Here is a 24,108-nt window from a genome sequence, read left to right as displayed (position 1 = left end):
CAGAAACCCTTATTCAATTATTCCAGGGTACAGCCTGGGGTTTGGGCTTTTTGTTGTCTTTGTTTTTGCTTTTAAACCCCCTGGAAGATTCTGACATACGGCCAAGATTGAGGACAACTGCCTTCATGCATTGTCAAAGACATTGACAAAGCTCTTCTCTCCCAGCTTTTCCATCTTTCTCATTGCTCTGGGAGGATTTCTGGCCATTCCCTCAGACCTCACTGAAGCTGCCACATAGGGAATTTTCTCTAAAGTAGTTAGAATTTACTTGGCCTTTACAAAAGTGATTTATTTGAAAGTCTTGTCCCAACAACAAATTAAGGACAGATGAGATACATGAAAACCTTCTCTGGCCAATAACAATCAAAGGTAATCTTCGTAATTTCCTATAAATAAACTCACCCAGTCTATATTTACAGGGCAAAAGCCCCAGCACACATCCCCTTGTGACTGCACAAGCTGCTACAAGGCAGAAAACAACAGATTATCCATCCAGATGTAGTTATGAGATACTGAAAATACATGGGGCAAAGAGATGATGAAATTGCACCAGATTTACAGCAACAGGTGGTGGCCTCTCCTTGCAGGCACACACGTGGTCATCTGACCTCGCAGTCACACTAAAGGGAGAACAAGGAGGCCCAGCACCAAGAAGTCTGTTGAAAGATCTGTGGCTTGGATTCAAAGCAGGGAGAGCCCAGGAGATGCTAAGAAGCATGCATTTGCCCACTTCTCAGTCCAGATATTCATTAGAATCTCAAAGGAGACGTCTAGAAACTACTTGTCTATCTCCAATCCCCCACTTGGCCCAATTAAATCAGTCTCTTCAGTCAGGGCCCAGGCATTGGTATGTTTAAAAGTTCCCAAGATATTCTAGTGTGCTGCCACTTGACTTTGAACATCACCATCGCTCATAGAATCCTCTTATCTCACCATCCAGGCAGGACACTGAGTTCCCTGTGCCCTCTGAACCAGGTGCTAGAGCCACATCACTTCCCCTCCCCCATAGTGTTGCCTTCTCTTCCCGCACCCTTTCTCCCATTACACACACATGTACACACTCACACATAGCCTCACACACATGGGCCCACAGAACAAAACTCCCAGCAATCCCATGTGAGTTATTACAGTTTCTTGCAAATGAGTTATTTCCTTAATTACCCTGTATCTGAGAGAAAGTAATTCTTCGTACCCTGTGGGGGCCCCACAGCATGTAGCAGAGCCTCAGGATCAATTAAATGTAAGTGTCAAATGGCTGAAAGTTCAGTTGATCCACTCAGCCAGAACTATCAGGAGGGAGTTGACCTCGCTGAGCCCAAGACTTGGTATCCTGCAGGAGAGTCAAACAGCTACTAAACATTATGTACCATTGGCTGGATTTAAATTCTCACTCCAATATCTATGAGCTGTGTGACCTTAAACAAGTGACTCAATGTTTTCTCCAAACCTCAGTTCCTATATCAACCAAATGAGAAAATATCAATATCCAGCTCCTAGCATTGTTAGGTAACACATGTGAAGCACTTTCCAACTGCATAGTGGCCGACAGACAGTAAACAATAAATGGTCATAGCTAATTTCAATAGCCACATTCTTCTGGGCTCCATAGCACCTGGTGTTTATCTATTATAGTTTTTTATAACCATATATGTAATAGGCACAGACTTTTTTTTTATTCAGATAGTAACTTCTTTCTTTCACACTGCTGTGCCACAGCGAACCCTACACATTTACCTTCTCCTGAGAATGGGTTTGTGTCCCAACCCCTTGCTGCTCCCAAAGACAAACCCACAGCTTCACTAAGCAACAGACAACAATACAGATAATCTTCTAAAATATACAAAATTTCACCCAATTTTGACTCCTCCCTGGGAGAGTCCCTGAAAGTCCCTGGAAACTCTGGATCTCTGTTTTCATTCCTGAGGGTGGTGTTCACCAAACCTCCCCATCTCCTGAGCTCCTCCTTTGGGTGGGCCTGGTGTTCCCTTCCCACATGAAAGCCCCTCTTCTCAGTCAGAGAGCATTGGGGTCAGACCATTGGTGTCTATTACTGGCCTCCAGTTGGTGCCCAACTGTCTCAAGTGAGTGACTTATATCTTTGAGGAGCACCGGCTAAGGAAACACTCACCTCTTTGGGCCCTGGCCTCTGGGGACTTTCCCTTACGTGAAAGGGTAATGGGCAGTGAGTCAACAATATTACCAAACATCCAGACTCCAACATGCATGTCACTCATATTTGCCCAGCCAATCTGCCTTGAGAGTGCAACAGGGTTCCAATGACAACAACAGTAACACAAAATTTGGGGGGAAATTTGTGACTCCTTGAAACTGCCACCTCCACCCAGCTCTTTCCCAGACTGCCCTCAAGAACGTGCTCATGTGAGCTAGAGAACATTGTCTTCTGGGGTCTCCTATGGGGTCTGTCTCCTAACAAAGTAATGGCCCTGAAACTCCTTCTCCATCCAGGTGCAGGCTGGTCTGGCCCTCTGTTCAGGCCACACCACTTCCGTGACCCACTGAGTTCTGCTTCACAGTCTTTGTGCTCACTGCTTTTCACGGGGTCAGATTCTGACTCTGTCATATAACAATCTCCCTCCCCCTGGTCAAAGAGCCAGGAGAGAGAGAAAGCTCTTGAACCACATACTTCCTGCTGAGCTCAGAAGCCTCCTTCCTTCCAACACCAACCCGTGGCCTTTGAGTCAACTGTTTGGCCACCTCCACCTCCCTCTCTCTCATTCCCAAAGGGCCCCTCAATCCCTCCTATTCACCGACCCATGGAAGATGGGCCTTACTGGCCTCCGGACAAGCCTAGACATGTCTGCAGTCAACAGAAGACATGCTTAACCTTCAAGTTAGGACCACCAACAGCCACAGTTTTCTGAGAGACACAGGGAAATAATAGATCTTGCAAGATATAGTCCTTGGTGGGTTTAAAACCTAAAACCTAAAGAAGTACCACAGAATTGTAAGATGACAACATTAGGGGAAACTGAAACTGGGTAAGAGGTACATGGGGATTCTCTGTACTATCTTTGCAACTTTCCTATACATCTAAAATTATGCCAAAATAAAAGGTTTGTCTGAAATAAATAATTGAAGGAAGGAAGAAAAGAAGGGAGAGAAGAAAGTAAGAAAGGAGGGAGGGAGGGAAAGCTGAAAATATTGTGTAAGTTCAGATGAGGAACGGCCATGATGAGGAAATTGAAGTCAGGTGTATTGCTTAGCATTGGTACAAAAATATAACACAGTAAGAAACTGTAAAATCTTTAAAAAGTAAAAATTAAAAAAGGAGACAAGCCGCCCTTTCCCCTCACATACACTTGCGCACTGTATCTTCTCGACACACACAAACCTTCCACCATTACCACCCCACCAACAGAGAAGGAATTTCAGGCCCATGATCCTACCCTCTTGTAATCCAGGGTAAACATTAGTGCTGCTTACTGGATATTTTTGGCTCTCCACCTTCTGGGTTCATGAGGAATGTACTTCCTGGCCCCCTTGTGGGCAGTAGAGTCATTTGACCAGTTCCAGACAAGCACTTGCAACCTGAAGTGACATATTCCAGAAGACATTGCCAGATGATACTCTCCAAAGTTCACTTTCCTTCTGCCTCATTGATTACCTACACCCAAATCGGTGACTTCTCTGGCATCCTGAGTTGAAAGGATGCCAAGCCTCCAAGTGATCCACAGTAGATATACATATAATATGGGTGAGAAATAAACCTTTGTTATTATAAGCCACTAAGATTTGGGGTTGTTTGTTACTACAGCATAACTTAGCCTATCTTGACTGATACACCCTCTTTTCCTGACAGATATTCCAGTCTTTCTCCCAACTGGTCTATTAGTTATCTGGTTATAGCATTCTGCCACCTACCTTTCATTCTTCCTAGATACACTTTAAATACCTCTGAATAATAATATCTTCACGTCTTTGCTTGGCCATTTTCTTGCCTGAAATGCCTTTCTTCACCACATGTTGAAATTAGGTTCATCCTATAATGCCCTATTCAAAATAACCCTGGAGGCTTCCCTAAGTCCCAGGTGGAAATAAATTACCCCTGTTGTATTCCATAATATTTAATTTGATTTATTACTATAGATCTTATCATACTTTAGTAAGGAGAGTCTGTGTCAAGAAGAACTAAAGCTGGTTCACCTCTCTATTCTCCGTAGGACCTACAAGCACCCGGCACACAGGTGGTACACTATGTTATTCTCCCCAGCCTTAAAATGCATTGGCTTTAAATCTGCAAAAATCAAGCTAACGTTTATTAATTACTCTTAGTCCTACAAACATTTATTTAGTGCCTACTGAGGGGCAAGAACCATACTGGGTGCTGGGATTCAGAGATGTAAATGACATGATTCCTGCCTTCCCAAAGTCTTAGCCTAGTGGAGGAAGAAGACACCGATGCAGGTAATTATAAATATGTACATCTCTATTCAGTACAACTTGCTTCATCAACTTAGGGTTGTGAAATGCTCGCATGTACTTCTGTTTTCCCAGTTAGTAACTCAGCCCCCACATGCCAATATTGGCAGAAAATGTGGTATCTCCTTCAGGACATGACTTAGTCTAAAGAGGTTGGAGGGACGAGGCAGAATCTTGCAGGCAGAATCTATCCTTTTCCATATCAAGCAGAGAAGAACAGAAGCCATCCCTCCACTTCCCACTCCTTCCGGTGTTGCTGTGGACCACGGAGCCCACACAGCTGAACAGATGGTGCTTGTCTGCTGTCACAGTACTGCACTCATGGATCCTGCCCACCCCACAGGGCTGCCCTCTGAGCAGGTGCCTCTCTATGGTTTCCATACCTCTGCTAAGCCACTATTCTCCAAAGCCTAGGCCCAGGGCTAGCCTAGGTTGCTTGGTCTAGAGAACCTGCCAGCATCAGCTGGAAGACAGTGCTGGTCCATCTCTCCCACACCAACCCTCAGATCCTGCATGTAGCTGGAGGCCCAGCCTAGATGCCCCCTTGCTTGAGGTAATTTTATTTTAAGAGCTACATTGCCCCTTCCATTTTCTGTCGCAAGCTTTGATCAGAGCAATCCCAGTCTATTCTGTGAGAGCTCCCTAACTTCCAGTCTCAAGACTTCAGAAGTTGAGATATCAGCCCCTTCCCTCCCTGAAGGTCCCACTCATTACTCAAGTAGGTGTCTCACCTCTTCCCCCAGAACTTTGTGTCTTAGGAAAAAGACGGCTTTTGCTAAAGCGTCCTCCTACACTCTGCTCTTTGGACCCAGGGTGTCCACTAGCTTTACATTCACATAAATAAGAGGACAACTTTCATGATTCTTCATGAAACAAAAAAGGGGGCAGTCATTCCAAATTTAAAAAATAAATCAGTCATGGAGATGTAACATAAAGCATGGCGACTATCGTTAACAATACTGTGTCGCATATTTGAAAGTTGCTAACAGAGTGGAGCTTAGAAGTTCTCATCACAAGGGGAAAAAAAACGGTGTAACTATTATGTAAGGTGATAGATGTTAACTACATTTATTGTGGTGATCATTTCACAATGTATACAAATATCTAATCATTATGCTGTACACCTAAACTAATACAATGTTATGTATCAGTTACTATCTGAATTTTGTCTGTGCCTATTACATATATGGTTATAAAACACTATAATAGATAAGCACCAGGTGCTATGGAGCCCAGAAAAAAAAATATCTGATCCAGACTGGCTTCGTGGAAAAACAAAGAAGGAAGTCAGGGAAGGCTTCCTGTATCATGTATCTACATTATGATGTCCCAGGTCATGTTCATCCTATATCCTGAGTGTCTGCAGCCAAAGGGGGCTTGTCTGTATGAACTCAAGTCCTCAGGTTAATGGCAGCTCAAGAACAGTCTCCACAGAAGTGAAGCATACATACCAGAGTAGAGGAGGAGATGGGGGGTCACAGTCAGGCCAAGATATGACCAGACAGGATTTTAGGGAGTCAGGCATCTGAGTCCCAGCATCAGCAATCAGAGATACGCACACAAAGGTTTCAAATATGGAACAAACTCTTACTGTCCAGGCCACATTTTAGGAGCTGGGAATGTCACGATGAATAAGACAGACACAGGAGTACAGGCCAAATCATTCAACTTCCTAAAGACTCCAATCCAGGAATGAGCAAGAAGAGAAGTATCCTCTGCTCAGTGCAGGGGGACAATGTCGGAGGTCAATCTATAGGGCCTCAGCTGGTCTGAACAAATTTGGGAAAGGGAGACAAACTAGAAAAGAGGCTCCTACTTATGGGTTGACACAGAGTCAACTCTTGGTGAGAGGAACATGGGCCAGATTTCAGGCGCCACTCACCCTCTGGGCCAGGTGCCTTGGCAGAGTGTGCAAAAAGCAAATGCATTTGGCCTTAAAGGATGAATAGGAGAGCACCTCCAAATAAGGGGAAAGACACTCTAGGCAGAGGAACAACATGGACAAAGGCCAAGGGCTACATTAAGGCTTGAGCCTAGAGAATCTTTTAAACCTCCTGTTGAGGCAGGAAGTGGTCCCAGAATACAGGTGACCTGAGATGCAAAATACAGATAATCTGGGGTTCAGGGTACAGCTGGCCTGGGATTAAGAGTACAGGCAACCTGGGGTTCAGGGTGCAGGTGATCTGGGATTCATAGGTGTGAATTTTAAAACAAACACCCCCAATCAGAGAGCAAAGAAAAAATCATTGCTACTGGAGATCAGTTCCAAATCTAAGGAAGGTAAGGAAGCCTCTAAACTAAAATGACAGGGTGGCTCTGTCAGCAGCAGAGAAATTATTTAGTGAGTTTCAAAAATGTGGAAAACACCTGGGACCAATTCAGTCTTTAAAAATAAATAAATAAGGGATTTCTCTTCCTTGTGAACTAGGATTCAGAGACTGGTTCTCCTGAAATAATTGTCCCTAGCTTTTCATTTCCCTTTGTGAGTTTGGAAAGGAACAAATACATCTGACTTGGCTGGATTTGACCTTTCCCATGGTAGACATACCATTCTCCCCACCACCTCCCCACCAACCAAGACTGAATCACTAGGAAGAACATTTCGATCAGACCACCACCATCCACAGACAATTCAAGGGGATAAAACACATGTGAGTATGGACTTTAAAAGCCAATTTTTAAGTAAAATAAAATGGGCTATTTGCTTATGCTAAGTTCTCCCAGAATTAGCCTGATAAAAAGGTGGGGGAGGCCATCCTACCATAACAAATGGTATGAGCTGAAGGAGACAAAACATATTCCGACTTCAAAATAGCTATTCCCCAAGTTCAGCAAGTGCTATGAAAATCATTCCCCTGGAATATGGCACTGCCTCCTGAAGGTCCTATAAGGACCTTAAGAAGACTCATCTACACAGTAGCCATGTTCCCCTTCCCTGAACACAGTAGCTGATTTCCAGCTATCTGCCCCCAGATGGCCAGGGGCGGGGGGCAGGCCCAAGCTAGGAGTCAGGATTGGTCCAAGCATGTCAGGGGGATCTTACTGCCCTTGCCAGTCTTGGTTTAGCCATGGGCACATGCCATAATTCTGACCAATGAGATATAGGGAGAAGTAACTTATGGAAAAAAATATCTTAGCTCCTAGAAAGACACACTGGAAGGAAGAGAAGAGGAAGAGACACTGGATTTCAGATTCTGACTATTGGTGTATATGGATGTGTTTTCTGAAAGTGGTGTCCATCTTGTAACGTGGATGTCAGTTGGATTGAGTGATATGCACTAAGGGTAGCAAAGCCAAAAGGCAGGCAAAATCTGGGTCGACAATAATAATATGGAGCCATAGAATTAACCAATCCAGAAATGGCCCCTTTTTTAGGACTTTTGTTATAGGAGTTAATAAGTATCCCTAATTTTTAAAGGCACTTTAAGTAAGGTTCTCTATTGTTTATAGCTGAAAACATCCTGATACAGACATTTTGATGTCTTCCTTACCTTGATACCCATTTACCCCTAAACACACTGCAGTTTGGATTGTGCATGCCCCAAATGCCACTGAATCCATTCTTTCTTCAATCCCCAGTGTCCCCCTAAAAAAGAGATCCACTGGTAAATCTTTAGACCTTAGCTGACTCAACTTCCCTCTCATATTTGACTCGTGCTCATAGCCTCCTCCTAGAAACTCTCCATTCCCTTGACTTTAATGACACTAAAATCTCCTGGTTCTCCTCCTACCTGTCTGACCACTTATTCTCTGTCTCCTTCTTCCAATCATTTCAAAGAGGTCCTTGGCCAACAGATACATTTTGTTTGACCTGGGTAGTGTTTTTAAAATTTTATAAATTCATTTCCAACATTAAAAATTGAGAAATTTCACTCAAATATAAGGCTTCTAGCTTCCTGGAATAATTGCAAGACTGGACAATACTAGCCTGGTATTCCCACGTGAGACTTTACAGGTTGGGAGCAGGACATTAGTCCAGCAAATAGGCAAAAGAATCATCCGGAGTCCAGGTGAAGGATGTGTTTGTGTCAAAAGCTGCTAATAGGTCAAGATGAAGACTCAGAATAGATTTGGCAATGTGGAGGCAGCTGGTGACCCTGAAGAGAGTGTTTTAAGATTGAAAATACTCTAGGGGCACTTGGGTGGCTCAGTTGGTTAAGCTGCCAATTCTTGATTTCAGCTCAGGTCACGATCTCGTGGTTGTGAGATGGAGCCCGGCATGGTACTCCATGCTTGGGATTCTCTCCCTCTCTCTCTCTCTCTCTCTCTCTCTCTCACCCTCCCCCACTCATGCTCGCTCTCTCTCTCAAAATAAATAAATAAACATTTTTAAAAAGATAGAAAATACTCTTAAAAGAGTAGTTTCAAGACAGAAAGAATGGGGGAAAGTTGGCACTACTAGCTAAGCTGTAGATTCTCATAACACATAATCCAGCAATTTCATTTCTAAGATCTACCACAGAGGAAATGTAGTACACATGTACCACAAAACATATATAAGAATGTTCATAATGGCCCCAAACTGAAAACAACCCAGTGTTCATCAATAGTAGAATAGATAACAGACTGGAGTATATTGATACAATGGGATAATGGGCAGCAATGAAAATGAATAGACTATCAGAGACAACATGGAAAAACACCATGATCATAATGCTAAACATTTAAAATAAATAAGATACAGGGGTGCCTGAGTGACTCAGTTGGTTAAGTGTCTGACTTTGGCTCAGGTCATGATCTCATGGCTTGTGAGTTTGAGCCCTACATTGGGCTCTGTGCTGATAGCTCAGAGCCTGGAGCCTGCTTGGGATTCTGTGTCTCCCTCTCTCTCTGCCCATCCCCTGTTCATGCTCTGTCTCTCTCTCCTTCAAAAAAATAAACATTAAAAAAATAAAATAAAATAAAAATAAATGAGATAAAAAAAATGCAACTCAACTCATAGAAAGTTTTAAAACAGGAAAAACCAAACTGTATTGTTTAAAGTGTTCATGACTAAGTGATATAACTCAGAAAGAAAACCAAGGAAGTTATTATATATATTAAAAAAAAAAAAACCAGATAGCTATCAGCCCTAGAAGGGAAGGAGTATATTGCAAGTGTATGGGGTGACTCAGAGATGCTGGCAATGTCTTATTTTTTTACCTGGCCTTTGGTTACATAAAGGGTGGCTTTATATTATTATTATTTGAATTGTGTGCGCATGTGTGTGTATGTCGTATATAGATTTTAAGGACTCATGCATGCTATTCTTACCATTTAAAAAAGAAATGAGGACGAGCAATTAAAAACCTTTCTCAAGCATGGTTATGACTGGCCACACATCCTATGCCATCACTGGCTGGGACACAGTCAGAAGTCACTGCCTCATGAGACCTCTGGAACCACTCAGGCTAAGCTAGCCCAGGTTCATCACTTCTATTCCTCTGTAGTTTTTCTCACTATATTAAAGCATCATGATCATTCACCTTTTACTTGGCAATAGCCTGTCTTCCCCATGGAGGAAAAAGGAGAATGGGAAGAGCAGAAATGGAGCCAGTGGAGGTAAACACCTATTCCCATGATTTTTGTTCAGGGAAGAATAGAAACGTAGCAGGAGAGAGATGATGAGTCAAGGGAGATAGTTTTTTTCTTTTTTAAGATGGTATATGTTATGGTGTATATATATATATGGTGAAGGAAATCATCTGGAAGGAAGAGGGAAATGTGGTGATCTAGCAGGAAGAGAAAACGATTGGAAAGGCTACATTCTGGAGAAGGTGACGGGAGCAGGTGTCAATGCATGACTGCAAGGCTGCACCTGGGCCAAGAAGCAAGGACCATAGGGAGCAAAGGCAGAGCGCATGGGGACAATGGCCAGGAGGTCATAGGTTTGGTAACGGAAGGAAGAGGAAGTTCTCTTGCAATTGTTTCTATTTTCTCAGAGAGTGAGAAAGGGGGTGTTTGAGATTGGAGGGGTAAGTGGCAAAATAGCCCTCTGGGTGAATGGGATGGAAAGTGACCAGAGAAATACAGTAGAATGGCTATGGATGCCTGAGGGCCCCCTTAAAAATTAGGGTCCCCAATTTAAGTTGAGGTTGGTCAACATACTGAGTGCTTTCCTCCAGGCTTGTTCAGCTACTTGATGCAGGTAAAGAACCAGAGGAGAGCTGGAGCTTAATCAGCTGAATTTAACAGGGGGTGAAGGTGCAAGGGGGTGGCCGCCACAGCAGACCATGGGCTCTGAGCTGTGCAAGGAGGGAAGCACAGAGAGTAGCAACCTTCACATTCACTGTTATCACCATTTTCAACTACCAATGCAATTATTCTTTTCATTTGTGTTTTAAAGCATAGCAATAGAGTTTGCCTCAGTAAGACATAGTATTTTATCTTCTTTTGAATATATTTTCTAATGTCTATAAAGATATGAAAGTCCTTGGGGAAACTGGACTTTTTGGATCTGTCATGATAGGCTCCTGGTGTTTGACAGAATAACTGATAAGACATAGGAACGCCTGGGAACTACTATCTTTTGCGATCCTTATCCATGTAAGGGTCCATTTCAGAGAACCACGTGTGCTGCTGATTAACAATACAGCCATGACAAGAAATCTGGCGTCAAACCCCATCTCCATCACCAACTGACTTTGGCTAGTTTTCTTGGCCTCTTTTAACCTCCGTCTTCTCATCTATAAAATATCTATAACAATAGTATCTACTTCTTGGAATCCTGTAAAGAATCAAGTGAGAAAGTTCATGCATAGCACGGTGCCCAGCACAAAATAAATATTCAGTAAAAGACAGAGTTGCTTAGAATAAGTACTCAATAACTGTTGGCTGATTTGGTTGGTGTTGGTGGTTGCTGAATAATGGGTTAAATGTTTAAGTGCTTGGGTAATAAGGAGATCTCAATCTCATTGACATTCTATTCTATACTTGGACAACCTTAATTTGATCCAGATCTTTCTGCTGCTAACGTCTATGCTTTGTGCCCAATAAAATACTCTTCTTCTTGAAAAGTTGGTTCTCATTCTGATTTTTTCTAATTCTCTTCTCAGGAAGGACCCAGAGGAAGTCAACTCGTCTACTGCAGGACAGTTTCCCTCAAATGAAACAGAGACTCTCCAGAGTTGTGGATCACACCAGGAAATTGTACCCCTCACACCATGGGGACCATTGGGGAAGTCAGCAGGGGCAAATACAGAATGGCCTCAGGATCTAGGAGCCTCTCTCAGAGCCTCTGTGTATGGTCAGAAACCCCTTCCCAAGGAAGGTCCTTATCTAGTTATTTCTCTGAAGTCCAGGGGATCTTCCTCAAGGGAAGCAACTTCTCTCTCCAGTGAAACAAAAGTCTGATGATCCCATATTCCCAGTATATGATCCTAATGCATGACTCTCTAATTTAAGTGGATGTGCCATCATTCCATTATTCAACCAGCAAGCTTTGAGTGAGTGCTTGCCAAGCTACATAGGCACTAAGAGGAGTGCAGAGGAAGTATAGAGGCTGGCCCTGAAGGACATGAAGACACCCCATAAGGACATCCTGATATCCTGTGTGACCGCAGACAAATCTTCACCTTCTAACTCTCAGCTTCCTTGTGGTGAAATGGGGATAGCAGTAATCACCAATACAAAGATTATTGTGAGGATTTAATGAAATGATTCTAACTATTATTATGGAAGATATCTCCACACAGACACTCACCTTCCTTGTGGGGAAAAAAACCCCAGTTTTGTTCAAGAAAGCACTGTGCTTGCCCCAGGCTATGAATTAAAATTGATCTGATATGGTCATGATGATCCTAATACTCTCTTCCAGATTCACCTTCCCAGACCCTCTTGTGCCTGGGAATGTTCATCTGACCAATGGCCAAATTCTGGCCAATGAGAAATTAAAAGACGTCATCTGGGAGCTTCCGGAAAATTCTTTGCTTTCCTATAAGGGGACAGCAATAAGATAATACACATAAGTGCTCCCACCCCACACATGTAAACACATACTCTCTCTCTCATCCTTCTTCCTTGAATTCAGATGTCATGACTGGAGCTGTGGTAGCCATCCTGTGACCATGAAGTGGCAAGCATGAAGGCAATGTTCAAAAGCTAAAGATAGAGAAGCAAAATGTTAAATGACCCTAGATTCTTGATGAGACCCTAGAGCTGATAAACCAACCTCAGAATGCCTTCCTCCAGAGTTATTAAGTGAGATAATAAATGCTTGAGTATTTCATCCACTGTTGCTCAAATACCACTCACAACCCAAAGCATCCCTAATTGAGTCAACAATATTAATTATTGTTACATTTACTCCAAGCTCCTGTGATTGTTCTTTCCATGACTTGGAGCAGGGAGCCACATCTCTGGGTACTTTATGAGTGTATTACTTTGGATTAGGACATACACAGTAAAGTTGAGTCCCTCCACTATTTTCCAGAAAGTCTCTTCTACAAAGGATGCCAACACAATTCACAAATGAAGGGCCTTTAGCCCAGCATGGCTCAGAAAATGCTTCTCATAGATTCCTCCAGTTCAACACCATATTTACAGCCCCCCTTGGCCAACCCATGATTCATATCTCTAATATGTTGTATTAACACCATTTTGGGTTGTGTCCTGGGCATTCTGCTCTGCTTCAGTGAAAAAACTTCTCCTGATTCTGAGAACCCATTTTCACAATTGCCCATAAAGGCAAAGGAGAGATTGGAACCTGTGAACATATAAATAGAAAATACTTAGCACAGTGGCTGATACTTATTAGTTCCTCAATGAAAGGTGGCTATTATTATTATATGACACAGTTGTTGTTGCTTCTAAGTTCAGCTCTTCCACAAGGGCATAGACAGACCCTGTACTTCTCAGTCCACTCACCTTCAATGACTTAGGGACTACACTCCTTCTGGCTTGGTATGCTCCCAGAGTGGGAGGGGAATGGCAGGTTCTAGTAAAGAAGCAGGTGTCTGGTAGGTTACATGGAGAAAGAGGCAGAACTTAGATTCACCATTCAGAAGATGAGTCAGGACTGTGGTAGAGAATCACACCCTGTCTTCCCAACTTGGGCTGAAAGTCAAGACCGATTTTACATTATTCATCACCCAACAGGTATGTATCAAGGTATATGGCTCAAAACTGTACTGTAAAATTCCCCTTGAAAATAAGGGAGACAATGGGATATACACTGCAGAGGCGATTTATGGCTTGATTAAAAGCATTCATTTCAGAAAAATACTCTCAGGTTTCAGTTACTTAATTTCCTGGAATTTGGACTGAGGTACCAAGGTGACGGATCCCGAAAGACACACACTGAGCTTTCCAAAGAGCTCTCCTGTAAAACACACGCTGCAACTCTATAAACAAGCCAGTCTAACACGTTTGAATAACGCTGTGGTGAGACTTCCTTTATTTGGTGCCGAACCAACAAGCAATCTCCTTGTTATTTCCCCTCAGCCCCAGTGGGGAGATGTCCCAGTGAATGGTGCTGTACGGGCGTGCAAGACTGCAGCCAGGGGGCCTGCATTTCCGTGCTGTCCCCTCCACTGAATCGCTGCATGACTCCAAGCACATCACTGGACCTCCCTGATCCCTGTTTCCCCATCCATTAGGCGAGGGGGCTGGACTCAATGACTCCTATGATGGTTAATTTCATGTGTCAACTTGGCTGGTCACACTGCCCAGGTATGTGGTGAAACATTCTTCTGGATGTTTCTGTAAGGGGATTTTGGACATTTAATCTGTGGGCTTTGAATAAAACAGATTGCCCTCCACCATGTAGATGGGCCTCATCCAATCCACTGAAGGCCTGAATAGACAAAGACTGACTTACCCTGGGCAAGAGGGAATTCTGCCAACAGACAACCTTTGGACTTGAACTGCACCTCATCTCTGGGTCTCCTGCCTGCAGCTGAACCTACCCTGCAGATTCATTTTGGACTTACCAGGCCTCCACAATTGCAGGAGACAATTGCTTTAAAAAAAAAAAAAAGTGTGTGTGTGTGTGTGTGTGTGCACATCCTATTGGTTCTATTTCTCTGGAGAGCCTTGACTAATACAACCCCCAAACACCTTTCCAATTTTAAGATGCCAGAAGTCTGAATGGTAGCAGAGGGGAAGGTTAGGTCCATTTTCAGTCTGCAGCTCCCCAGGGCAGGGATGTCAAAGTGATCAGGACAATGTCCTCTTTCAGGAGAACTTATGCAATGGGACTCCTCAGCACAGCAATAAATACCAGTAGTTCCAGAACTGGTACACCAAGTACTCTGGGGGTATGGAGAGAGATAAGTTGATACGAATGCAGCCAAGAGGAAATCCAAAATGGGAGGTTATAAAGACAGCTTCACATTCCACGAGTTTTGCCATCTTCTGTTGGGACCTCCCCAGCTACTTGCCACATTATAAAACTGTGATCCCTGAGGCAGGAAGTGGGTTTTTGCTCATGATTGATGATGTGTTGCTAAAGATCAGATCATCTGCTGCTGAAGAGATGAGGAGACTGTCTCTGCAAAACATAGTTTGGGGGAAAGGAGGAGGGAGGGAGAGCGGGAACAGGCTGATATTGAAATCCATGCAAGGACCATAGCAACTCACAAGAGTCTGCCCCACACCATCTATTGTCCAGAAGCACCAGAACCGTTGCACGTGTCTCCTTTAAGATATTTCAAGCAGATCCCAGCCATAGCTTTCAGAACTAGAGAGGCCACAGATGGAAGACGGTGGCTCCTTCTCATACTCCTTTGTTGTTTCTTCGTCCTCCCTAAGTCCTACGTGTCCCATGTTCTGTCCAAGGCCCTCTTCTCTTCCGTTCTACATCCTACATTCTACATTATACATGGATGGTTGTCCCATTCATGCCCATCCATTACCACCCCTGTGTGGATGAACCCCAAATCTAGACATCCAGCTCTTCTGTTCTCCTGTGCTGCTGACCTGAGCTCCCCCAAAACGTAAGCTCCGTGGAGCAAGGATGGTTACCTCTTGTTCTCTGCTGCATTTCCAGTACCTGAAATAGTGACTGGAACATAACGGTGATTAATAAATATCTGTTGAGGGGCACCTGGGTGGCGCAGTTGGTTAAGCGTCCGACTTCAGCCAGGTCACGATCTCGCGGTCCGGGAGTTCGCGCCCCGCGTCAGGCTCTGGGCTGATGGCTCAGAGCCTGGAGCCTGTTTCCGATTCTGTGTCTCCCTCTCTCTCTGCCCCTCCCCCGTTCATGCTCTGTCTCTCTCTGTCCCAAAAATAAATAAACGTTGAAAAAAAATTTTTTTTAATGTTTATTAATAAATATCTGTTGAATTAATAAATAAACCTGCCTCCAGCGGCCTTTAGACATTTTCACTTGGGCTTTCTTGGACTCAGAAAGTATAAAACCCAACACTAAATCTTCCCCTCAAAACCTGTATTCTCCAGTTTGCTCATTCACTCCACCGTCCATTGCCTTACTTAGTCCCAAAATCTGGGTGTCATATCTATTTTCCTTTGCTCTCCATTGCTTCCCACTTTCAATGAATATCCAAGTCCTATCTCCTTATTATCTCTTACCTGTTCAGTTTTCTCTTTCCCCACCTGGATTGAGGAATGTGACACCCGTCATTCCTGTTGTATTACAGTCATCGATTTACTTTTCTGCTTCTCCAACTAAACAAGTCATATGATGGCAAAGACCTGAGATATTGACACCTATCTGTGTGTGTGTGTGGAGGGGGAAGAAGGAGGTAATTTCCAGAATCTGAATACTCCCTTGTTATTTTGGGAAGATCCTCCATTGAGTGAGAATTGGTGAAAGGCAGGGCCTTTGACTCCCGCTGCAAAAGCCAAGAGAGCCAGACAGACCCTCCCTTGAAGTTATAACCACATGACCCGGCCTTACCCAATCAGAGGGAGGAAAACAAAGGCGCAGGCTCACTCAGAGTTTATTCACGCTCCAGACATTGGTGTCAGCTGCCCAGCAGAGTGGTGCTGGCAGTGAGTCTTAACCAGCAGACTGTCCCTGGTGAGCCCTTGGCTGTGTTCTTAGCAGCCTGGCTTCCTTGGTCCCTGCCTGGGGCCTAACCCTGCTCTCCAGCTCCCCATCAACTCTGAGAAGTGACCAGTATCCTTCTGACACATCCCTTTTATAAATAAGTTTAGCTCAAGTCGGATTCTGGGCTATAACTAGGAACTCTGAGTGACATCTGTTCTCATCGGTCTCTTAACCTCAGCATCCAGCAGGGTACGCAGCATCTAATAGATAATCAGTGTGTGAATGAATAAATGAAAAAAGGAAGGAAAAGAAGGAAGGAGGGAGGGAAAGAAGTATGGAAGGGAGGAAAGACAGCATTCCCATTCTTTTGTGACCTTTGACGACTTCTCAGATGAACTTGAAAGTAAGGAGAGAAAGTTTGCAAAATTAGGACAACTATATGTATACAAGCTTCAGGGTTTTGTGAATTTGTTGTTACTGTTGTTTTAGCATGAGAACCCTCCCTCCTTCTTCGCTGGCTGCATCTGGAGGTCCTTAGGGAATGTGAGAAAATATACCATAATCCCAAGCTTTCAGAAATCAGTAGGAGCCAACCTTTATGTTGTAGGAGGACAGTGACTCCGAAATGTCTCCCAGGCAGGGCAGGGAAAGCAAGGGAAGAAAGGAGCAGGGTTCGAGTGATTTTGGAAGGAGAGATGCAGTTGGGAGCTGAGAATCTGAGGAGACACATAAATAGAGCCTGTAAAATTCCCATGCTTTATAAAAACCAGCTGAGAGCACAAATTGGTATAAGTTTTCTGAAAATTACTCTGGATTTCCTTTGACCCAGTCATTCCACTCTAAGCATCTTTTAAGCAAGCAATGGGAAATAGAGACAACAATTTATGTATAAAAATATCCATGTTAATGTTATTTATAACAGGAAAAAAAATTGGAAGCAACTTGAGGTTCAACACTAAGGAAATAACTGAGTAAAATATGTCTCATTGATACGATGGAATATTAGGCAGCCATTAAAAAGAATGTTCACAAAGAGATCATAAAGCTATAGGAAAATGTAGTGACATAATGTTATGCAAAAAAAGTGATCACAAACAGATAAAAAATATTGATATTAGAACAGAAGCTGGAAACAAACTATCAGAGAGTTTGCAAGGCTTGTCTACATGGTAAGGTTATACATTTTTTCCTTTTAGTAACTTTTCTATAGTTTTCTATAATGAGTCAACTTTAATTTGATGATCAATAAAAAGGAAAAACAACAGTAAAATGTAAGAGCAGAAATTTAAATTATCTGATGCCAACTTGTATAGGAACTGTCATGTCTTAGTTTTGAGTTCACAGGTTTTCTGGTTACTTCTGAGTCTAAAGAAACCTTACTTTCTGCTCCAATCATTTTATATTCCACCCGCCTCCTTCCTCCTCAGATGAGATTAAAAATAAAGGTCCCAGGAATGCTATCTCCTTCTTCTCTCCCACCCCTCCCCAGTTCTAGTTCCTTTCTCTTACTCCAACTCCCCCCACCCACCTCTGCCAACCTCTCCACAGAGTCCTAGGCTGGATCCATCACACCTGACCCATGGGTGATGCTTCTACAGAGCTACTCTCTCAGGTGGGTATGTATCTGAAAGAATGTGACAAAGTAATTCATGTTCAATGAATAGGATATATGGGACGTGTTTGGGTCATCCACCACTTGAAAAGTTTGGGATGACAACCCATGACTTTCCAAGACTCATTAATTCCACTTAGACTCTCTGAGTTCTGAGTAGTCACTATAGGTGCATTTGTTAATACATCCAGCATCTTGACACCTCTAACACTGAGAAATAGGGATGTGCATCCTATCTCTGAATTAATACACTTTCTAACCAAATATAGAGCTGCTGTCCATTCATGGAATAATGCATCCTTTTTATTAATCTCAGCTTCTTCTTGCAACAGTATAATAAATGTTAGAACAAAGCTCAGAGAAGTAACTTAAATACCCTATCACTATACTACTATACAGCCAAGTTCAACTAATTCTCGGGTCTAGTTCAGCCTGTTCTGAATCTTACATAAAATAGACTGTTGGTGTTAATTGCCTCAAAGGTAATAAGAACAATAACAATATTAATAAACATAGCAGTTTATTTTGTGCCAAGCACTGTTGTTAAACTCATTATTTCCTTTATATTTACAAGGACGCACACGGAACCAAGGCACAGAAAGGCTGAATAACCTGCCCCAAATCACTCAACTAATAATGGTAGAGCTTGCTCAGAGCACCCTGCATACGCCCTTTGCTATACCTATGGCTCTGTCTCATAGCTCCGGCTGTGTCGTCAAAGGAGAAATGATTCTTAATAACCCCTAACAAATAACCACTTTAGAACATCTGTCAGCATCTTTAAATTCTGTCTTGTGATCCAAAATTAACTGCTCTAAAACTTTATGCCTTCATGTCTCTGACTGTGGTGCTTTTATCTATTCAACTTGAGTATCTGTAGAATCTACTTTTTAAAAAATTTTTAATGTTTATTTCATCTTTGAGAGAGAGAGAGAGAGAGAGAGAGAGAGTGAGCAGGGGAGGGTCAGAGAGAGAGGGAGACACAGAACCCGAAGCAGGCTCCAGGCTCTGAGTTGTCAGCGCAGAGCCCGACGTGGGGCTCGAACTCATGAACCGTGAGATCATGTCCTGTGCCGAAGTCAGACCCTTAACTGACTGAGGCACCCAGCTGTCCCTCTAATGTGATTCTTGATCAGTACTTTTAGGTTGCTTTTTTTTTTTTAGAAACTTTTAAAAGTGCCAAACCTCCCTCTCTTAAAATATTTTTATATTTTAGAAAACCTATGGAGGGGAAGCCGAGTATATCATTAGTAGGAGCTGGTTACATGGGCAAATGAATGATAGTATATAAATAAAGTAAAATTATTTCAATGAAGCTGAGAGCTTGCATGCCTAAGGGTGGAATTTGATTTGTTGTCAACAGTCCGATGAAGAAGACATTTTGGGTTAGATCATCTTCCACCAGAAGTACAATATATCAAGCAAAAACTACTCTTCTTGGGAAGAGGGAAATGGGAACCCAGTAAAATTTCTACCTAATGATCTGGCCTGCCAGGAATTTGCCTGCTTTCAGAGAGTTGTCTTCCTGAGTCTGGCTGTGGTGTGGATGGCAACCATCAAGAAGTGTCTCTGAAAAAAAATTGTGGCAGGGAAAGGAGAAAAAAATAGAAGTAGTAGGAAGTATGGGGCGTCTGGGTGGCTCAGTCAGTTAAGCATCCGACTCTTGATTTTGGCTCAGGTAATGATCTCACGATTCGTGAGTTCGAGCCCCACATGAGGCTCTGCACGCTGAAGGCATGTAGCCTATTTGGGATTCTGTGTCTCCCTCTCTATCTGCCCCTCCCCTGCTCATGCTGTCTTGAAAGAAAGAAAAGAAGGAAGGAAGGAAGGAAGGAAGGAAGGAAGGAAGGAAGGAAGGAAGAAAGGGAGAAGAAAGAAAGAAAGAAAGAAAGAAAGAAAGAAAGAAGTAGGTCATATAACTGTGCTAAATTTCAGCTACAATTGTTAAGATGCCACAAGATATTGTCCAGTTGATAAAATAATATTGACAGATCAAAGAATAAAGGTATAGGGGTGCCTGGGTGGCTCAGTTGGTTAAGTGTCTGACTCTTGGTTTTGGCTCAGGTCATGATCTCACACTTTGTGAGATGGAGCCCCACATCAGGCTCTACACAGGCAGAAAGGAGTCTGCTTTGGATTCTCTCTCTCTCCCTCTCTGCTCCTTCCCCACTCACATTGTCTCTGTCTCTCTCAAAATAAAGAAAGAAAACTTAAAAAAATAAGAGTATAATAACATATAGGTTTATGGTTGTAGCCATAACATTAATTTATAAAAATTCATATCAGGAGGTGGGGTAATGTGTCCCTCTAGGAAATGGAGTGGTGGGTTGGGAGGAGAACAGAAAGCTTTTTAATTTTCCATACACCCTACTATACTACTTGAATTCTTAAATCAGAGAATATGTACTATTACTATAATAGAAATATTAAAAGGCCAAAACTTAATGTATTTATACATAAATCTATCTATCTATCCATGTGTGCAAATGTCCATACACATGTGTACATGGATACATGCATACGCATGAATATGCACACACACACACACACACACACACACACACAACCATCCTTTCCAATATATTTTTTTCTCTGAGGGTGTTTGTAAAACCCCTATAGGTGTCTATTTTCAGACAGCTAATGCTGTCTTTTTAATCAAGATCTGTATGCTTTCAAAAAACAAAACAAAACCAGTGACTCTGAGAACCTCTAGTCAAAGAGGTTGTAGGTGGAGAGAGAAAAACACCCATCCCACTAACAGCTATGGAGCAGCTACAAGTACCACAAGACACGGTGTGAGGCCTTGAGACAGAGAGATGAATAACTCCCAGGGCTTCTGGTCAAGATCAGGGACAAAAATGTCGATGGCTGGCTATAACACAACACAAATGCAGTGAGTGGAGAAGCAGGTAAAGGGCAATCACCCAAGACCGCAGAAAGTAGAACCAATCACAGGTGTGAGCTCTTCCTCGATGGGGAGGGATGTTCTGGAAGGCAGGGAATTTGAAGCTGCTTCCACTTGTCCAGAGGTTTGGGACCCTAAAGTCTCCCCTCAATTCTTCCCATGTGTCATCCTACTCCAGCCAGATCAAGGCTGAGGCAGAGCCCAGGGTCCAGACACAGACAGAAATCCTTTCCCTGCCCCTGCTTCCCTAGAGCCAGGCTCTTTTAGGAGTCAGACAACTAACGGACATTTTTCGTCTTCCTAAACACCTAGATCCCTGGCAGTCTAACTGGACAAGTGAGTCCTATTCTTTCTCAGGAACTGAGGGCTTCTGCATACAAGAGGCATGCAAATGGTCCTATGCGTAGGAAAGCTCCCTGGTTACCATTGAAATAGCAACCTCATGCTTCCATTTTTCACTCCTCAGATTGGCAAAATTCCTGAAGGCGGAGAAAATCCAGTGAGGCTGAGGATGTGAGGACAGAGACGCGCTCCTTCACCACTGGTTGGAGTATGACCCAGCTTAAACTCCTGTAGGGGGCAGCTGGAAGGAATTCAAAGCCTCAACGTGCGACTCCACAAGGATATATGCGTAAATGCGTCCTTGCACAGAAACGTATGGACAAAATGCTCACACAGATGTGTACAGTAGCAGAAAACTGTAAACAACCAAAATGCCCATCCATCAAGAACTGGTGAGATCAGCCGAATGTATCCATACTACAGAATACCACCATGTGCAAAGTTAGAAAGAAGGCAGCGAATCTCTTCATCTAGTCATAGACGCAAGGATAAATGAAGGACGCAAGTTTAATAATAGAACAGAGTGTGATCTTACGAATGTTTTAAATTTTTTCTGCATTGTGGGAATGCAGATGTATAAGAGACAGTGGTTGCCTATCTGTTGTCTGGAAGTTTGCAACGTGTGTTCATACTTCACTCACTAAATTTTTTAGAAATTTAGAAATTTTAGAAAAATAAAAGTACTTTAAAACAGGCAGTTGAAAGAACTTTTAAGTCAAGGGAGACAAGGGAGAGGCCCAGAGCTCTAACTGGTGAGTCGTGGCAGAGTCCAGGTGTCGGTCTCCAGCCTGACAGGCCAAGAGACATGCTTCTATCACACCGAGAGTTGTTTAGTGTCTCAGCAGCGAATTCAAGCTAACTTGAATTCAATTCAAGCTAAGCTTGCAAGAGATGGAGGGAGAGATAACCATTTATCTTTTACAGCAGGGTTTCTCAACCTCTGTGCTATCAACCTATTGACATTTGGGCCGGCCTGTGATGGGGGTATTGTGAGATGTTTCACAGCCTCCCTGGCCTCTACTCACCAGATGCCAGTATCACGTCCCTCCCCACACCGTGACAACCAAAAATGTCTCCAGTTATTGCCAAATGTTGCCAGAAATGTCCCCGGTTGAAACCACTGATTTACAGTGAGAAATGTAACTGCCAAGAAAACCAGACGTCGTCACTGCTATCCCTGCAGGAAAATGACACGGACGACCAAATTACAACAGGAGGTTGCTGGGAGAGTAAGAAGTCAGAACAAAGGCAGTTTTTTGAAGAAAAAATAAATATATATGTAGTTTAAATATTTGATGGCTGTAGCCTGGGAAAGACTGAGGCACCACCCTCACACCAGGAAAATCCCTGGTTGGATGCTGCCAGCCCCTTCCCTTCTGGCCCACGCCGATTAACAGTTCCCATTCTGACAGACACTCTTTTTCCCCAGAGACACCAATGTCGTCCATTGTGTTAACGCTTCTCAAACACGCCAGTGGCCTCGAGCTGCAGAAGAGCATAAAGCCATGGAAGCTGGTGACCCCTGGGAGAGGCAAAGCCCCAGTGCCTGTTTTTGAAGACGTCTCTTACCTTAAAAGTCCACGTGATTTTGCCTTCTGCTCTATACTATACATTTATATTTATTTTAACAAAAAGCAGGTAAATTTCCCAAATCCTAAAGAGCAAACTTTGGGAGGATGTGCCAGTTTATCCTCTGGCTCCCTGTCCTCCCAGGCATGTTCCACGATACAAAGAACAGCTTCCTGCAATTCCTTCATCTTGTCCGTGGAGAGTATTTCCCTGAGCTTGAAAAATGTTCCAAGAAGTTCTTTGGAGAATCATCTTTCTCTAGGGTGCCTCCTGTGTCTACCCAATCTCCTCCAGTGCACGGTTTACACTCCCATGGTCTAAAAGACACCCTTTGCCAGCCACGGGCACTGAGGAGCTCACAGCCTGTGCCCAAGCTGAGTTCGGGCAGCAACACCGAAGAGTGAGTGATGGGCCAGGCCTCCACTGTCTCCGGCAGACTTTCAGTTAAAACAATCCCATGGCTCATTTTGCTTTCAAACCATATAGCTTCTTGAGATTTTATTTTTAAAAGAAATTTGTCTTAGCAAAAGAGAAATTGGGGTAAAAACGCGTGGGAGTATCCATTTCTAAATCAGACTTCCCTTGGATTTTATTTGCTCTTATTTAAGGGATTTCATGTTTCAGTGGGGATGGGATTTTTAAATAAAGAAGCCTGTTTCAATCATGGCTCATGTAAAGCACGTATCAGGCCTGAATGTGTCGGGCACAGAGGACTCATAAGTAGAAGACGTGGTGGGAGGTGCCCAAGAAACACGGAGCTTCCTTCCCACGTCGGTTCTGAGGTCCCAGCGATGGATCCCGCTGTACTGGGATAGGTCTAGGATTTTCTGAGGCACAAACACTTCTGGGGTTGCAGTCAGGATTTCATAAATCTCATTTCAGTATCTTTTGCGAGCCTGCATTCTTTCCTTATTCCCATCTCTTCCCTTCTAACCCCCTCTTTATTTATATGCCAGAAATACCAAACGTGAGAAAGGACAGAACTACACACAGCCCTTTCCTCTGATTCTTCCCAGAACTGGGACGGGCTTCCATGTTCTGTGGTTGCCTCCCTTACCCAATTCTATACGTGATCCTGTTGTACTTTTGTCCTTAAATAGCTCTTTAGCAGAACAAGTTTTTCTATTTTTACATTTTCCTCTAAAAACGACCAAGAGAAATGGGCTCTGGATTTTCACTCTTTTCTTCTCTATTTTTCAAGGACTCAAATGCCTATCTTTTCCTATTCATCTTCAGCACCACCGTATCTAAGGAGGGAAGACCCAACGTGATGGCAAATTTGAAGCCCTCTTGAAAGGTTTCTGGAGAGAT

Source organism: Prionailurus bengalensis, chromosome F2 (genome assembly GCF_016509475.1).
Source record: "Prionailurus bengalensis isolate Pbe53 chromosome F2, Fcat_Pben_1.1_paternal_pri, whole genome shotgun sequence".
NCBI lineage: Eukaryota > Metazoa > Chordata > Mammalia > Carnivora > Felidae > Prionailurus > Prionailurus bengalensis.
Note: the sequence above shows the minus strand (reverse complement) of the source record.